Raw genomic sequence first — 18,077 nt, 5'->3', positions numbered from 1 at the left:
CAAGATGCTTATTTGTCCCATTTTCTTTCTGGAGGGAAATTATCTGCCACTGCTAATGCTGAAATCTGTGCATCATGTTTGTGCCTGCACCAGGTTGAGCATGAGAGAAGTTGCCAATTACAGGTAGAGGCTATCTTCAAAATTTGGATAGAAGCTGCTCATTTTGACTGTTCTACCTTATAGTACTACTTCTTACCCTTACACTCACAGAATTTGGTACAGGCATTACATTAGCTATATTTTAAATATATACAAGCAAATTCAGTTAAATAATTGCTTGTATGTGCGCAATTTTTCCACATATCAATGCCAGCATCCTGCAGACTGTAGAGCAGGCAACTCAGTTTACATCCCCATGTATTTTGCTTGGTCACATATAGATATGGCCATAGTTGCTGATATTCTTTTAGAAACCCGACCTGCTGTCTACTGGGAATTATTATACATCTCACGAGAAAATGCTGGATAGAGGATAAATCCTGCTCTATGAGAGCATGAGGACACACATGCCTTTACCCTTATGCACTGCACATGCCTTTTCCCCAGGCACACACCTGGCAGGTGCAATCCAGACCTTCATTTGTCACTCAGACACCAGTAATGAGCTCTCCAGAAATACTCTAAATAGATTACATTAGATTAGAATTATCTTCTGTCTTTTTAGACCATCTTGGCATTAACAAAAAAAAACTGGATTTTTTTTCCAGGTAAACATGCTTTCTCTGAAAAACTGAAAGATAGGACAAATGTTCCCATCTCCTCTGAAATAACATTTACCACCTCTTGCTAGAGAGAAGCAGCTGGCTTCACTTAATCTGGTGGGATAACAATAAACCTAATAAATGTAATGACATTAAAATCTAAACCTTCTTCTAAAATACTTGGGTACAGGGATGAGCTGCACAGCTGAGTGCAGAGTTTGGTACCCAACTCTCAAAATGGATCTCAGTGTGCTGCACGGGGTGCCAAAGCTCCCAATAGGGAAAACGGGGAGAAGCCAGCATCAAAGATCCAATTCTTAACATCCAGGGGCTACACAGGGAAGCAAACCTCATGCTGGCCAAAGGAAAATGTCAAAGAGAGCTTTCAGGTTTTGCTGTGATTAGACTTCCCAGTGGAAGCAGAACTCACAGCTTGAGTGTCACCTATGTGCCCTCTTGGGTATTTAGGTCAGACGAGGGGGGCATATCTCCCTTTGAAAAGAAAACCAAAGGACACAGCCAAACACTCTGTTTTGCTAACACTCCAGTGGTTAAAGCAGCAGCATAAGGAGATGGGAAGCTCAGATCCCAGAGTTTCACAGCCAAAGATTCAGTCTCAAGGAACATGTGCTACTTACTAGGTCAAAGGCTACTTCTGGATCACCTTCAAAGCCCTTCACCACACTCCCTGGAGCCCGATCTGGGAATGGAAGGATCATGGGGCCAGGAGTAAAGCGGATGAAACATTCAGCTGGAACAGGGGAGTCCTGACTTCCCTGGGTGGTATCATCCCAAAGACACAATAATGTGTGCCATGCAAGCAGCATAGACAGCGTGGGGCCATAGCACATCTTGGACCTCTCCAAGCCCTCATGCACTGGGCTAATGAGTCTGCTAATCCCCAAATTGCCTCTAGGTATGTGTAATAGCAAAGCTGGAGCTAAGTCTAAATGTTCTTCTGCCAGAAAACATCATCTTGGGTTCCCAGTTCAGTTGTGTGGGGTTTCTGGGTCATGGGGTTTGCTATGTTAATTCTGATAAAACTGTGCACACAAACCACTATGTGGCACCTTCCCTAAAAGTGGTAAAACTCAAGTAAGGATCTGCTTCAGCAGCACATCATCAGCTAAATTAATCTCCTGGCATAAACTTGCACTGCCTGGTTCAGTGAACAAAATCAAAATCCAGTCTCCAAATAAGCCAGAGGAATTTCTGGCTGGTATTGCAATTGCTAGGTACATTAAATGACAGATAAAATCAAAGTGATTTTCCATGGTTTGGATACATAGGCACTAGAATGTTAGTCCTGCATTCAGCTTCCAACATAGGTATGTCTCCAGCCTGCTAACAAGCACCCTTTGTGGATTACTCCTGTACTTTGACCTTCCAGAACAGCCTAGTTTTGATTTCCACTGAAGACCTAAGGTCCTTCTGTGCTCCCTTAGCCTGTACTCCTCATAAGCAATGTCTCTTGCCTGAATTGACTGAATTTCTCCGTAATCACACACCTTAGATTACAGACTGCAGGTTTAGGTGCATCACTGTATGAAATACTGTACAACAAGCAATCTGCTGACATTCTATCATGCTTAGGAAACACAGTCTCACAAATAAGCCTGGCTCACCTCTCTCTTTTAAAGCCTGCGAGGTGCCCATGCCCAGAAAGACAGGGTTCATCTGGCTCACATCCTCTGGGAAGCTTTAGGCACACACACAGAGCACAGCAGGGCAGAGAACCTCAAGCTAACAGAGACCAGAGGAGGGCTTTCACATACAGCACCATGCAGCCCTATAGCTTTGCTCTAGAAGCAGCATAGATGTACTCACATGATGCTGAGCCCAAAATAGTTACTCTTTTCTCCTGGAGAAAAACAACCATGGACAAAGCTGATGAACTCAGATGTTTTTCTCTATGAACACAGCAGAACTTTTACATATCTGCAGATGTGATGTTCAATGCAACTGGTGCCAAGCATCACAGAGCATTACCTCAGGTAAATACAAGCCCATTGTTAATAATAATAGTACAATTTAGTTTTATCATCATCCAGTATACTTTTGCACTATCTTGCAATTTATATGGTCCATATCAACTGTATAATTGACTGTTAATTTTTACACCCTTTCCTTGAAGTATCTGTTCTGCTCTTCTGTGTCTTCACAATGAATTTTTTTATACCAGATATTTTCTTAGATTTTCTTCTTCAAGCTCCTGCTGCTACCTCTCTATCTACAGTATTGCTGAATGTGTTATATCCAGGCTCTACCTCATCCTCTGCTTAACTAGTCCACAGTTATTTTCAAAGATCTTCTTCTATGTCTTGTGATTATTATAGGAAGGTCAGTTTCTGTTCACTTGAGTAAAAATATAACCGATGCTATTTTTCTGGTGTTAAAACTGTGTATCACAGACTAAGAAAAGCATCAAGTGTACCCTTTTCCTATCTGCAAAAAACTGATATTACAGGTACCAAAAACTTGACCTGAACATGTCCCTTATGTGGCTGCATTACTTTTGCCTGATTGCTGAGCAAACCTTTGCAAACCTAAATCTTTTCAATTACATCATATTCATGAATGTGTCACACCTCACTGTGTCATTGTGCCAGAGACTCATTAAAGATCTGCTCAGAGCTTCCTTCCTAATTTATATTTCTTCTATGAGTTACTTTGATTTGAGAAATCTCTTTTGCAAAAGGAAAGACGTCCATTGTTTGGAGGCTAAAAGGAAATGTAGGTGTTTAATTGGTGGATGTGGTTTTCATTATACTTTCTCTCTCCACCACAAACCCTCTTCATTGCTGTGACAGGTCTGTTGGCAGCCTGCTGTATCAGACTGGGGGTAGCTGACTTGATAAGCATGTCACCCAGATGAAGGAAAACACAAATTCCCTCCAACTTTGATCAGAATTTCTAATTAGCTTAAAGGCAGTGTCCTGAATTGGCACAGAAAACCACCATGACAAAGTCCAAAGGAGACACAACACTCAATAGGGTCTAGCAGTATTTTACATGCTTTCTGGTTTACTGAAATCAAGTCAGCATCTTTGCCCTGAATAAACTCTTTATTTAAACACAAGTGCAGGGACATACAGTCCAGTAAAGTCCCCTGCTTCATTTCTGTGCAGCCCGTATCATGGTAGAAAAGAAGGCTCATTTCCTAGAGAACATAGAGAAGAAGATGCCTTTATATTTACAAAATCAGTCACTTACTCTCATAGCACTGAGGTCTTCTCCCTCATTTCCCAAATGAAGGCAGAAGTGGGGATGAAGGAAGTACCAATCTGGTCACTGTTACGATTCTCTGCTGCCATTTCTCAATGGGGCTCGTTACCTACCACTCAGACCAAAATAAAATGAAACCCTAGTGTACACACTTGGGAGTTTCCAAGAACCAAGTGGTAAGGAAGCATTTTCAATAAATAAGTTGCATGTGGCTACCTTTTTTACCTTACTAATGTAAAACCCAGTTGCTCCTATTTACTAAGGGCAAATCATGCCTGTCCAGTCTGATGGCCATCTGTGAGGGAGCTATGGCAATGGTTGACATGGGAATTTGACAGATTTCATCTATCTAGATTTCTGTAAAATCTTTGATATGGTCCCACATAACAGCCTTATCTTCATATTGGAGAGCCATGGACTGTTCAGTGGATAAGGAATTAGCTGGATGGATGCAGACAGAGTTGTGTCCATGTCTCTACGTCCAGGAGGGGGTGGGTGATGAGTGGCATCCCCCAGGACCCTGCCTTGGGACTGGTGCTCTTCAGTGTCTTTGTCAAAGACACCGTCAGTGGAATCGAGTGCACCCCAGCAGGTTTGCAGATGGCACGAAGCTGAGCAGTGCAGGTGACACAACAGAAGGACAGGATGCCATGCAGAGGGACCTGGAAAAGCCTGAGAAGTGGATGCAGCAGAACCTCATGATGTTCAACAAATCCAAGAGCAAACTGCTGCTCCTGGGTTAGGGCATTCCCAGATATGAGCGGATGGGATAAAGAAGTCATTGAGAGCAGCCCTGCAGAGGTCTTGGGGGTTATGGGGGATGAAAAGCTGAACATGAGACAGGGGTGTGTCAGCCCCAGAAGGCCAATGGCATCCTCAGCTGCATCAAAAGATGAGTGGCCAGCAGGTCAGGGGAGGCAGTCCTCCACCTCTACTCTGCTGTCATGAGACCCCACTCAGAATACTGCATACAGCTCTGGAGTCCTCCACACAAGACAAGAACCTCTTAGAGAAGGCCTGAAGGAGGGCCACAGAGATGATCAGAGATCCTCTCCTAAGAAGACAAGTTGAGAGAGCTGGAGTTGTTTACCATTGAGAAGAAAAGGCTCCAGGGAGACCTCACCAAGGCCTTTCAGCACCTAAAGGGGGCTCATGAAAAGGAGGAAGAGGGACTTTTCAAACGGGCAGATAGTGACAGGACAAGGGACACTGGTTTTAAACTGAAAGAAGATGGGTTTGAACTAGATGCTAGGAAGAAATTCTTTAGCCAGAGGGTAGTGAAGGATTGGAACAGGTTGCTCAGAGAAGCTGTGGATGCTCCATCCCTGCAGGCATTCAAGGCCGGGCTGGATGGGGCCCTGAGCAACCTGGTCTTGTGAAAGGCATCCCTGCTCTGGCAGGGAGGTTGGAACTAGAGGATCCTTGAAGCCACTTCTGACCCAAACCACTCTGTGATTCTATAATTCTATGATCTTCCAGCATGTGAATGTATTTTGTGCCAAGTCAGTTGGCCTACAGGGCAGGGAGCAACCCATGACCCATCTTGGCTTGAAGTCGACCTCTTCTCCTCCAAGGTGGCAGAACAACAGACAATCATAGTGTACAACTACAGGCTCCAACCTCTCCCTGCTTGGGATGCTCTGAACTCCATGGCCTCAGGAAGGTCCTCACACACTGACAGGTCTTAAACGAAAGTTTTCCTACAAAAATAAATATTTTGATAGATACTGAGAGGGCACTCAGGATGCTGATGCCTTGAAGCTGTACGAACATTCACCAGATATACAAAATCATAATGTAAAGAAAATGGAGAACAGATTTGAACTTGTATGAAATTGGAGTATTATTTTCAAAAATTCCTAAGTTGACAGAAAGAATACCTTTACAGGTATGGGGTAGTTTATCTTTTCAGGCTTGTATCATGGCTTGAATGAGTACAGGCACACTGAAAAATTATGTTCAAGCTTTAGTAACCCCCATATGTCCCCCTCCCCCTGGACGTGCCCTGGAAACGCTGAAATAAAAAGAGAATGTCAGCAGTTTTGCCAGAACTCCCAGGCAAGCCAGTCACAGTGGAAACCTGACATCCAGAAGACCTGGAAAACAGCCAGTGTGTGCACAGCATGTCCATCCTGTATGCTGGCATTCAGGTGCATCGGATTTATTATGCATGTGCAGATCACCTGATTTATTGCCAGGGTTTATTACCAGGTGCAGCAAGGCCAGCAGCATGTTCAGAAAATGTTGGATTTACTACACGTACCCAGGACATCTGTGAGCACACACAATCACCTATCCTCCTGAGACTTCCTAAGAGGAAATACAGGAACCATTCCCAAACTCCTGCATTCCCTTTGGTTCCATGCTTGTCTGCAGACAGAGACAGACTTCTGGGCTAAAGTAAATGCAGCTACCTCAGCATACTCTTGGTGTGTATTGCTAGAAAACTTGTTTATACTTCCCAATCCTCCAGAGACAACTGTGAGCGGATGAGGGCAAACTCACAGCGTTTCAACAGAGCTGGCCTGCCTCTCCACCACACAGCAGATACATTAGCACCTAATGAGTTGCGATGACTTCAGCTTTAATAGATGACTTTTCTTCTGCCAACCAAATTACAATATAAGCAAGTCTGAAATTTTATTAGTTGTTTTGGCACCTGAATGTGAGTTGAGCAAAGGAAAACACTTGAGCTACGTATTTGTTCAAAAAATCAGAGTCCCATTTTCTTTAAGGCTTTCAATAAGAGGTACATTTCCAAGTAATTCCAGAAAGTGGGAATCAGGTATATCTGACTGGCATCCAGGTCAATGCTCCAAGACTCAGTCTGATCCAAAGCAGCAGTACTCCACAGCAGTACTGTAATAGGTATATTTAATTAGTTCCCATTGGTGCCACATGTGGTCTGATGAGATGCTGAAGTGCCTAACAGAACACCCGATAGTTATCAGCATTTCAGTATCAGAACTTTAACACACTGGGATTATGGGAGCTCTAAACTACAATGTGTTACTGAGACCCATCTACTGACTGCTTTGGGCAAGGGCATTTTTCTGCTGCTATGAATGCCTTAGTTTGCACAACTGGATTTCACAGATGAGAGCCAGCTCCAGCTGAGATGCCACAGCCAACAGCATTTCCCAGGCAGGGTGCTTTGACTATGAGCCTCTTTTCTTCACAGCTCTTCAGTGGTTCCCACTTTCCTTGCCATGAAGGCTCTTTGTGGCCTGTTGCCATCATTATGAAAAGTCATTACCAGAAGTTATTAAAATAAGGCTTTCTAGTCTTCTCTTGACCCATTAAGGCCCTCCAAGTTTCCAACTAATCCCCCTCAGGTTATTCCTGTGCTGTCACTCATACTTGGGAGGAGTCCTCATAAACATGCCCAAAATCATTTCATTGTTCCTTTTGAGGTTCTTAAAAAGAAAGTTCTCAGTTTTCCCATCATGCTCACACTCATGGATTTGGCAGCACTGTCAGGCTGGTGGTTTGCTGCAACTGCTGTTTATTCGGATTATTAAAATACTCCAGTCTTTTCTTTCTGACCAGTTTTAACTTTTATCCATAATTTACCCCCTCACTTTGTCTACAAAGTTTTTAGCACTGTGACTGGATTTTTGTCCCAAGTCTCAACAGCTCTCCTTACAGCAAATTTGGGTCTCAACAGCTCTTCTTACAGCAAATATGCAGACACAAAGTGCAATGGTAATGCTGAATAACAGCAGCAATAGGCAGAAGGGTAAAATAGCACAGCAGCCACCCTACTCTGGAGCCAGTGCAGAGCACTAAGTATTCCAGCCCCTCAGTGAAGTATGGCTATAATGGGAACATGAGGAGTTTCACTATTATTTCTATTGGGGTAAATAGCTAGGATGTTGACTCTTCTTGGAAACTTTCATTGTAGTTTAATTTCAAATCATCAGTGTTCCAGATTTAACTGCAACTTTCATTATTCAACTATTTTTCTTCCTCTTTTTAACCCTTATGATTATTTATTCCTTTTCTTTTTTTAGCTATACATTACTCTGCTCTGTGTGTGTCATAGAACTAATTTTTCTAGTTACTTTGACAAACCTGACATCTTGCAGCTGTTCCACATCTTGTGTCAATTACATCTCTAGATAAAAAGAATTCTTAAACCCTGAAGGCTGCAGATGGCTTCCTGGAGAGGGGTTAATGGGTTAACTCCAGCTTCGTAATAAAGCCTTTTGGGGGTCCCTTTTCTTGGGCTGTTCTCTTCAGTCTGCTTCTCTTATGCCCTTCTAATTTTGCTATTTCACTTACTATAACTCACATTCCTCTCTGGTCACAAGAGAGGAGCTGAAACAGCAGTGTCCATCCACCCCTGCCCCTGTCCCACCCAAAGGTGCCTGGGGGGCAAGACGAAATATCTGTCACCTGAACCTTGTCTCCACATATCATGCAGGCTGCTTATAGCAGGGCACAGCTGAATGACCACAAATCAGTGGAGTGACAACTCAAACCACCACTAATCCCTAATAAATTCTGGACTGTCCCACAGATTTGGGGATCTCCTGACAACTGGTGATGCTCTCAGCATCTGGCAAACCACTTGTGTCTAATTGGGTACCCTGAGATATTTACAATGTGCTTAATGGTTACTGAAGAGATTGATCACCCTATTCTTGATATCTATCCAAAAAGGGTATATAAAATCCTTTGATCTTGCTAAGGCAGCAAAACATGTCGAACCATCAGTTATGTAAAGGTGGTTGTTATTAATTTGAATACTGCACAGAGAGGAAAGAACAGAAGTACCATATAATGAGATATATTAAGACTACAAAAGAATTAAGTGAAGCCGTTACGTTATGAATCATGATTTTATTGTTTAGCAGTCAGCTCTTGATGTAATTCAGATAATAATGAATGGGCTAATTTCTTCCACCTTATTCAGGCAAAACTTCCATTGACTTCAAAGAGAAAGTTGTCCAAGTGAGGACTAGAGATTGCTGCATCTATCCCATTATTTGCAAATGCTTTTCTGAATACGAAGTTTTCCTTTATAATGGGCTATTGCCAATAACACTAACATTTACATAATGTAAACCTCTTACATAAGAGTCTTTCATGTTGAAAAAAGATTTTTTATTCCTATTGCAAACTGCCACATTAGAAGTTCTTCCATTAACCCTAGCATGTATTAAAGTATAAGAACATACTGACTTTCTCAGCGCACCATCTCAACTATTTTTCCTTTTGCTCAATTTTTTTTATTTCATTTTACCATGAATTTTTTATCAGGAGAATGTGTTATTTATTGATTATTAGCAAAGAGATGATTAATAATTGCAAATATTTCTCTTTGTGCCAAAAAGGGGGAAATGTGCTAAGCCTTATTACTTGTTACATTTTAAGAGATGCCAGGAGTATTTGAGGAAACAAATTAATATATAGTCATACATCACTATTCCTCTTACTCTATAGCTCTGTTTATAAGTTATTACCCTATAAAACTTTTCAAATTGGGACTTCCAAGTAATTCCTAAAGCAATGGCTCAAAACCTGGAAAATGTGCTTAAGCATAATACTCTGTTTAGATGAGGGCAGAACTCTTCAGGTTTTTGACAAAACCAGATATTTTTTCTCAGATTATAAAGTATGCACTTCCATCTGGAACTTATTTTGACATTGCGAATCTTAATGCCTCAGAAAAGCACACAGAACAATGGATGGGCACTACTTGATTATTTTAAATTGAAATTAATTAATTATGAAACAGCTGCAATCATCTAAATTACTTATTTCCCCTTTCAGTGAAAATGAATTTATAGGCATTTGCAAAGCATACAAAAATAAAAAGAGAGTCAAGGAAGTCTGTACGAAGGGAAGTCATGTAAAATTGTCCATGATCTGTATTTCAAGAAAGTAAATAATTAATAACTCCTAGGAAGCATATTAGGGATTGCTCATTCTATTATACAGACACATTGAGCAGCAAAATGCTTTAAATCTCAACAACAAAAACAGTACAGAACTCCACAGAATTTACCTTACCAGGTAATAATTTTTTCAGCAGAAAACAGCAAATTTTTCACATTAAAACCACACTGTGACTTGAAAGAAGCTTCTCAGTCATTGAATAAAGACAGATGAGCAATGAGTGTTAGAAAAGCTACCAAGGCATCAAAAGATCTACAGTCAAGGCCATTAAAGAATAGCTAATCTGCTCTAGTTTTAATTCTTTGCTAATGGGTTTCCTTAAATGTGCTTTACATCAGCTGTAATTAGTTCAAGATACTGCTACTTATATACTTCTAAGAGCAACACCAAAAAAGGGGTTGCATTTATACCACTTGCTATGTAATCGTGTTCACACAGCCACACACCCAAGCTGGCAAGGTCTTGTGAAGTGTGAAGCCTTGAAGACTGCCATAAAGAGATAGTTTTCTTGGATCTAAAAAAGCTGGTTCAGCTCCAGCAGCAAAAGCATTTATCTGTGCTTTCCTTTGTTGGGGTTATCTCAACACCATTTCACCTCAGATGTTGCAGAATCGTCTGTACTAAATGGCCAGGGATACATTAACAGGTACACATTACCACAGATATTGGTAATAAGTACGTTTCTGCTACCAATGCTATGGGTTTGCAACAGATTTTCATAGAAAGTGGCAGATAGCAAAAACCAGACCCAAACCCAACTATAATCCTTGCCCCTTTTACATCAGAGAGTGACTGGGCTCTCTGAATGGGATTCACTCCTTAGAAAAAGGAGACGAGAAGTCTCGGGGAAGACTTTTTAGCACCTTCCAGGACCTAAAGCAGGCTGACAGGAAAGCTGGGGAGTGTCTTACTATAAGGGCATGTAGTGATAGGACAAGGAGGAGCAGCTTCAAACTGAAAGAGGGTGGGTTTAGATTAGATATTAGGAAGAAATTCTTTACTGTGAAGGTCAAGACACTGCTGACCACTGAAACATTACCCAGAGAAGTTATGGATGCCCTGTCCTGGAAATGTTCAAGGCCAGGTTGGATGGGGCTCTGAGCAACCTGGTCTAGTGGAAAGTGTCCCTGTCCAAGGCAGGGGGCTGACACTGTGATCTCTAAGGTCCCTCCCAACACAAGCCATTCTGATTCTATGATACACTTTGAAAGGCTGAGTTCCACAAGCTGCAAACACTCTGGCGTACACAAACATGCAAGGCAATGTGGTGACACAATTTCAGATTAGTCAGGATCATGGTGGTTTTCTTGTGGGGAGCCTTAGTAAATGGACCAGCACACAAACACCTTCTGTATTAAGAAATTCCTGACAGTCTTCAGGCCTAACCACAAATAAAGCACATTGTGACATTAATTTACTCTTTAAACTGGTGACATTTAGTTAATTCAAGGTCATCATCCTGGAGAAAATGTTACACTCTCTTTGCCAAACACAAATGAAGAAATGCATGCTTAGCTTTTATTGTTACTTTGTCCTTTAAAACAGTTGATGACATGACAAGTTCCCTCCCAACGCCAGAAACAAAAAATATAAAAAAGTGTCTTCTGTTGGATGCATATCAATGTAATTATCTTCTCCAGAGTCTCTGTCAACTCAGTCTGTTAATTTTGTCTAGGCTAAGGTACAACCATCTACTTGCTGTTCTAAAGCCAAGGAGCACAAAAACATTAAAGTTAAATCATTCTCTCTGGAAATTGACAGACATGAGCAATGAACCCTTCTGGTCAATCACAAGTGGTCAATGACAGAAGGGATCAATTTTCTCTTGGTACATCACTAGGATGTAGACACCATTTAGCATCAGCAGAACAAAAGCAAACATCCCCCCAGAAGGGGTTTAGGACACCTGCCAACATCCATGCATGAGAACAGGCTCCCCAAAACCTTCACAGTGACCGAACCAAAGAGGGCAAGGATAGAAACAGGGAGATGCATGGCTGGAGAGAGCGCTACTGGGATGGCTTTTGAATATGAACTTCGCAAATGCGTGCATCACCTAACCTTTTTCCTTCTAATCAGTCTGTCTTTCATATTTACATTTTTCTTACCACCATAGGCCATCATAATAGCTGGCATCCAGACTGCACCATCATGGCAATGCATGAGCCAGGGAAGCCATGAGTTTCTCCCTAACATCAAATCAAAAGTGATTTGTGCATAAAGAAGTGATCACAGCTCAAAGCAATCAAAACATAGTCAGTGTAAGCAGACACCACCTTCATCCTCTGTTTGTACACTCCTGCCATGTAGTCAAACCAGGCTGAGCCACAAAGGACTCTTTCTCTGCTCCAAAACATGTGCAAACAACTACACAGAAAGACTGGGTTACATTAAGAAATTGTGCAGCTTTGTCAGATACAACCCTCTTGTTTTTAGTTTTAAGTGCTTACAGTTGTGGATCATCTTTATTGAGAAACAAAACATAGCAACAAAAAGCTTCTTAGCAAAGATTTCTGGTCCCTTCTGCATAATTTTAAGTGTTTCCTGCCTGCTGAGACCACCACTGCTGCATTGGAACTAATTTATTTTTTAAGAAATACATAAAGGGTCTCTGAGGCTAAGTTTAAATTGCATTCCTACTGTCATATTTCCCAAGACACATTTGTATCCAGGTCCTTGGTACATGCATTCAGGTTTAAATCTTCCTAAGAGGATAAAATGCAGTCCTCCTAAGCCACTAACACTACTTGTTTGCTTAAGGTACGAGGAAAGTTGAGCTATCAAGTTGTAAGAGAGGAACACAAGTTATGCATTTTTACCTTTGAAAAAAATACAGAAAACATTTAGCACAGAATATTAATAATTGTCATTATGTTCATTTAACTGTCACTACAGTTCATTCACTCTTTCTCCTAAGCATAAATTTGTAGTTACCCACAAATTATTCAGAAATTATGTAGAGTATTACCTGAGTATTCAACTATCCATTATTTGCTCTCCTGGAGCCTTAGGCAGAACCAGCAAGTATAACCAGTGTCTTAATACTGATTTTTAAGAGACAGAGGAGTAACCCTACTGGTAATTATGTGAATCCAATGGTTTGGCCAGAGCAGGGACCAATGGCCTCCCTGGGAGCAGTCAGAATCCAGTCCCCAAGAGCAGCAGCACCAAAATGGGAATTCCCACTCCCCAGCAAGGCCGGGCTTATGAACAGCTAGTTCTGTTCAAAACCAAGGAAGATTGATTACAGCTTTCCCTTTTCCTACTTCCTTTTTTTTCCTAAAAACTTGTGGTTTTTCCCTGGAATTAGCCTTACAGCTAACCAACCATACAAAGAGAAAGTTTCCATAGGTTTCCTAGAAAATGCCATCCTTTGGAAATCTCATTTTTTGACAAGCCCACTTCACAGTTACAACCTGATCAGTCTGTCAGATAAGACAACATGTCACACAGAAGTTAACCTCCCTCATTTCTACCTGTATGTGATGCCAGTTTCTCTTCATTTCTACAGCTTTTACTCTATTACTCCTATATGACTGTAAGGTATCTCTCTTTTTATCCATGCTTTGTCATCTCCTAGTCATAAATATAAAGCAAATGGATTAATTTGTTTTATGAAGCTAGAAACCCCTGTAATTAAACAGTTGCTTCCTTTCATGGCAGTGTCATGGAGTTGAGTATGAAATTATTGCTAATATATGGATGACAAGATGTTCCCATAGCCAGTATTTTTTGAATGCTGCTTGTTAATGGCCCATATTTCCTGTCCACTAGTTTTAAGAAATCTGGTATTTTCCTCAAAATATTCACAAAGAATGGGAAATGGTGCATGCATCTCATGCCCTCTTCTGAACCCTTCTCCAATAACCGAGAGTAAGGGTTTTGCCTCAACTTCTGATGAATACATCCCCAGAGGAGGACAAATCTACACATCTGAGAGTCAGAATGAGAGCCTAAAGGGCTGTTCATCTCTAGCATCACACAACTGGGCATGGGTACTCAAACAGTCCTCAGGGAGACAGATGAAAGCACATCCATTGTCCTACTGGTGTAACAGAATTTTACTTATTAGACAAAAATGAATCACAAGCTTAAAAAACTAATTATTCTAAAAAAAATTACTAAGTACTGTGAATTAGAGATAATAATCCAGATCCTCATCTGATGGAAACTGGCAAAGCCTCTGGACTCAGTGGAGACTGAAATGAGGAGGATGTGGTATATTACATCCAGCAAATGAGCACTCACATGGCACAGCAGACATGTTTTTAAAACATTATTATTCAGCTGATGTTTATAAAGTATTTTGAAAAGCTTGCTCTTCTTATTATTTATAATGTTTTAGTACATACAATTTGTTCAGTGCTGTAAGAAAAAAAAGCTCAAACAATAAAAGCAGTTCCTGACCCAAAGGGCTTCCAGCCTAAAAAACAGGCATCAAGAAGAGAGAACATGCTGTGAGAGCAGGAGAAGGGGACAATCTGTAGTTATTACTTGCCTATTGTTTGCTCACAACTTATAATCATCACAGAAAGAGCAAATTTTTAGATGGGATCTCAATGAGGGACAGGTGGTAACTGTGAGTTGACACTGGGAGGAAAGGAGAATAGGAAACACCACACAGAGAGAGAAATAAAGAGACAAAGATGATTTCAGGCCTTATTGGTTGAAAGGGGAAAAGGTAAAAAGAAAAAAAATAAGGAGAAAAGTCCAAGACACAGGATGGAGTGGAGTTGTAAAGGAGATGTGAGATAAAAGAGGACACTAACTTTTTTTTTTTTTTTTTTGAGAGGGAGGTATTATTGCTGAGTATTTTCTGCAAAAAGGACAAGCTGGTCCAGCCTGTTACCATACTGAAAGAATGACCCCTCTCACCCCAAAGTAGCTGCTTACTGTTATCTGAAAATAAACATCGTGATCTTCTACTTTGACTGAAGAAGTATGTGTAGAATTAGCTTTCTAAAACTGTCTCCAGTAAACACCATGCAACATAAGAAAAAATCTTGCCTTACACAAATATAAAATGTAGAAACTAAAAGCCAGGCAACCTGGAATCAAGAAGTTACAAAAGGTTCATTTATAAGACTGCTGGATGTCTGACCACTTTTTGTTAATAGCAACTTCCAAACAAAACTCTCATTGACTTCAAATGGAGCAGGAACAGACCCAAAGATAGCAAATGAACTAATAATTCAGTACAAGGTCTGTAAAACACACTGGGCCATCTTATACTGTGGCATTTGATATTGATCTTAGCTTGGAAGCTATACAGCTATACATTTTTTACAGGACTATCCAACCCCTACAAAACTGATGTTAACTCAAAAGGCACAGAAGTATCAGGTAACTACCAAATAAACCAATTACATACTTGGCTTCTTTTACCTAAACAGACACTGTTTTGTTTGTGGCTAACAAACATCTTACATTCAAAATTATTTTCTTGTTTGGTACAGCACAGTAAGTGCTTTAATAGATCTGCTAATTGCTTTTAATGAATGGGGAACAACTCTGCCTACGCCTGTACCTGACATCAGCATTTGAGGGAGGAGAGCCTTCACTGACTGCTCTTCACTATTGCTGTGCCCAAACCTAAGCATGGAATTAAAGACCTGGCTGAATTTTGATCTTGATTTGTTAAATAAAGCAAATAACAAAACAAATGCCTGTAATGCAGAACTAGTCTGGGCACTGTGATTAGGTCCTTTGGTCTGTTCATTTGCTGCTTTCGATCATGTATAGGATGTTTACTGATGTACAGCAGGCATATAAAACACCTCCATCTGAGATTTTCCATCTCTTCTTGTCCTGTGTAAACAAATGCAAACCTGTAACACACTGGAGAATCCACATCCTCGAGTCTGGACAAGTAAAACAAAAACATGTAGCACACAAATAAATGCATGGAGGAAGAAAACCAGGAGACAGGGCTGTGGTTTGAAGTCGTCAGTGCCCTGTGTTCAGGATAACTCTGTTGGTCACCAGCAACAACACCTTAAGTTGGGCTGATCACCCTAAAATGTTCCAAAAAAAGCTTCCCAAATGGGCACAAGTTTTGTTTACGCCACAGATTGGTATGTTTTCTTAAAATTCCTATTTGAGTTTGTGCTCAGCTTTCACTATTTGAATTATAGTAGTTTTCTGGAAAGCAGAAGTGTTATTGGCATCCATACAATCTGGAAAAACTACTGTTTAGTAGAAAACAGCTTACAATATTCTACCATTACAGCTTACTAGCTAAATACTGTCTTATAGCCACTACATTATATATCATTACATTTTCTGTGTTACAGCAAAGCAAAAGACATACATGTATTAATTGGAAAGAAAATTCATTAATAGTACAATAGTAACAATCAATGAAAATTGATTAGCATGCCCCTGTTCATTTGGAGACACCTTCTGATTTTCCAAGAACAGCTCAAATAAATAAAGAAAACCCAAAAAACAAAACAAAACAAAAAAACCACTTTAGAACAGCACATTAATATTTAATTACTGCACTTCTAAGCAAAATGTTCACCAAATACTTCAAATAGTGGATTTTCAGTCATAAATTAAGTGTGCAAATTGCCATTATGGCCACATTCAAAAGAATAAAGGACAACATTTATTCTTGCTGCAGAGACAATTAAGTCTCTTTAAGTGTTGCTCTTTGCCATGAAGTACTTCCTATCTATGTGGTGTATTTTATTTCCCTTTTTGGCAACAACTGCACAACTTTTGAAGGCATTCTCGTAAGTCTTCATAGCTGCACATCACCATGTTCAAAAGCTTTGGTTTGGTCAGTTTGGTACAGAATTCACACCAGTTTCTTGAGAATGCCCCTAAATTGCCCCATGGTGAGCAGGCAGGACAGCAGGAGGGCAGCATGCAACAGCCACCCTGCCTGCAAATGGGAGAATGACCCAGGGCCCCAGGGCACTGCTGACCTTCACAACAGACTTTGGAAGCTTTCACTAAGCCAAGGTAAGCTTTATTTATTACTGTTTGTATAAATTTTCCAAACTGACTATTCCAAACCACTTGTCAGACAGCTGCTTCGTGATAAACTCTCAGCCCATGATCTGATACTCCAAGCTAAAGCTGGTGGCAAAACCCAGTGCCCCAAAAAGGATTCGGAAACACAACAGCAACCCCCTTGCTCCCCTCACTAGGCACTGCCCTGGGTATTTGTGGGGTTCAACCCCTACAAAGGGGTGAAAGTTTAGCAGTGAATGCAGGCCTGCCACAATGCAAGGACTTCTAATGTGCTTTTTGGAGACCTTCTGATGAACTCGCCTTCGAAACTGCAACAGTTATAGAAGAAAACAAGTAACAAGAACTATGAAACCACAAGATTGCAAGTAATGCAAATACAGATATTTTTAAGAAGGTAATTTAGCTGGAAAACAGTTGATGTCTTTTTGGACCCACACAGGAGTCTTATGGCAACCACAGTCATTTGCAAGTGGCTCCACAACAGCCAAGAAGCGTGCTAAAAAGGTTATGAGAAGAAGCAATGGCCAGACACAGCCTAGATCCCTAATGTCCCAGAGTTATGTTGTTACTCTTTCAAATCATTATTAACTCAAATAGCCGGCTCAGAGAACAGAGTAATGGACAGCCCACTTTTGCTGAAAAAGAAAATTTGCCCGAAGTTTGTCTTCATTCAAGGAGAAAGGAAAAAGCATTCAAATGTGTAAATGTATTATTTCTCCCACTCTTGTTTAATAGAAAAAACATGTAATTTAATTGTAAAACCATGCATACAGACTGTAAACCTAAAATCAGGCCAGAGATAAATGTTATGGTTTGGATATAAACTGAATATTGGTATTTATAATTGAAATGAGGACATAACCTTAACTTGTGTCACAGGCAGAAACACTATAATTAAAAACCTTTATGGGGTAATAACTAATTTTGTATTATACGTGCTCTTTAAAGTTCCCACAGCAATGTGAAAGTTTTATTGGGCTCGGTGTTATCAATGTATGCATTTATAAGCACCCACATTATGCGGCGCAAGCTGTTCTCATCATCCTGAGGTCTTTTGTGAGAAGTGGCTCAACTAACGGGACTCGCTGGTCCAGCTCCTTCTGCTACACCTGCCACCGAGGAGAAAAGCCGGCGCTGTCGAACGCGCTCCCTACTGACAGAAGCCATAGATCACCTAGCACGGTTTAAACCAAAACGCACACCGGTGTCTGATTCCCGGCAAAAGAAACCTCTGCTCGCCGCGCTCCAGAGCCGGCAGTGCCGCCG

At 40.8% G+C, this 18,077-nt stretch overlaps 1 protein-coding gene across 1 annotated transcript in view; it reads right to left on the bottom strand.

Moving 5' to 3' along the window:
- Positions 1-18,077, bottom strand: part of AFF3 (AF4/FMR2 family member 3) — a 320,892-nt gene that overhangs the window by 301,862 nt on the left and 953 nt on the right. The window lies entirely within an intron of this gene.

Source organism: Geospiza fortis, unplaced genomic scaffold, assembly GCF_000277835.1.
Source record: "Geospiza fortis unplaced genomic scaffold, GeoFor_1.0 scaffold192, whole genome shotgun sequence".
Lineage (NCBI taxonomy): Eukaryota > Metazoa > Chordata > Aves > Passeriformes > Thraupidae > Geospiza > Geospiza fortis.
The sequence above is the reverse complement of the archived record's forward strand: the minus strand, read 5'-3'. Positions and strand labels throughout refer to the sequence as shown.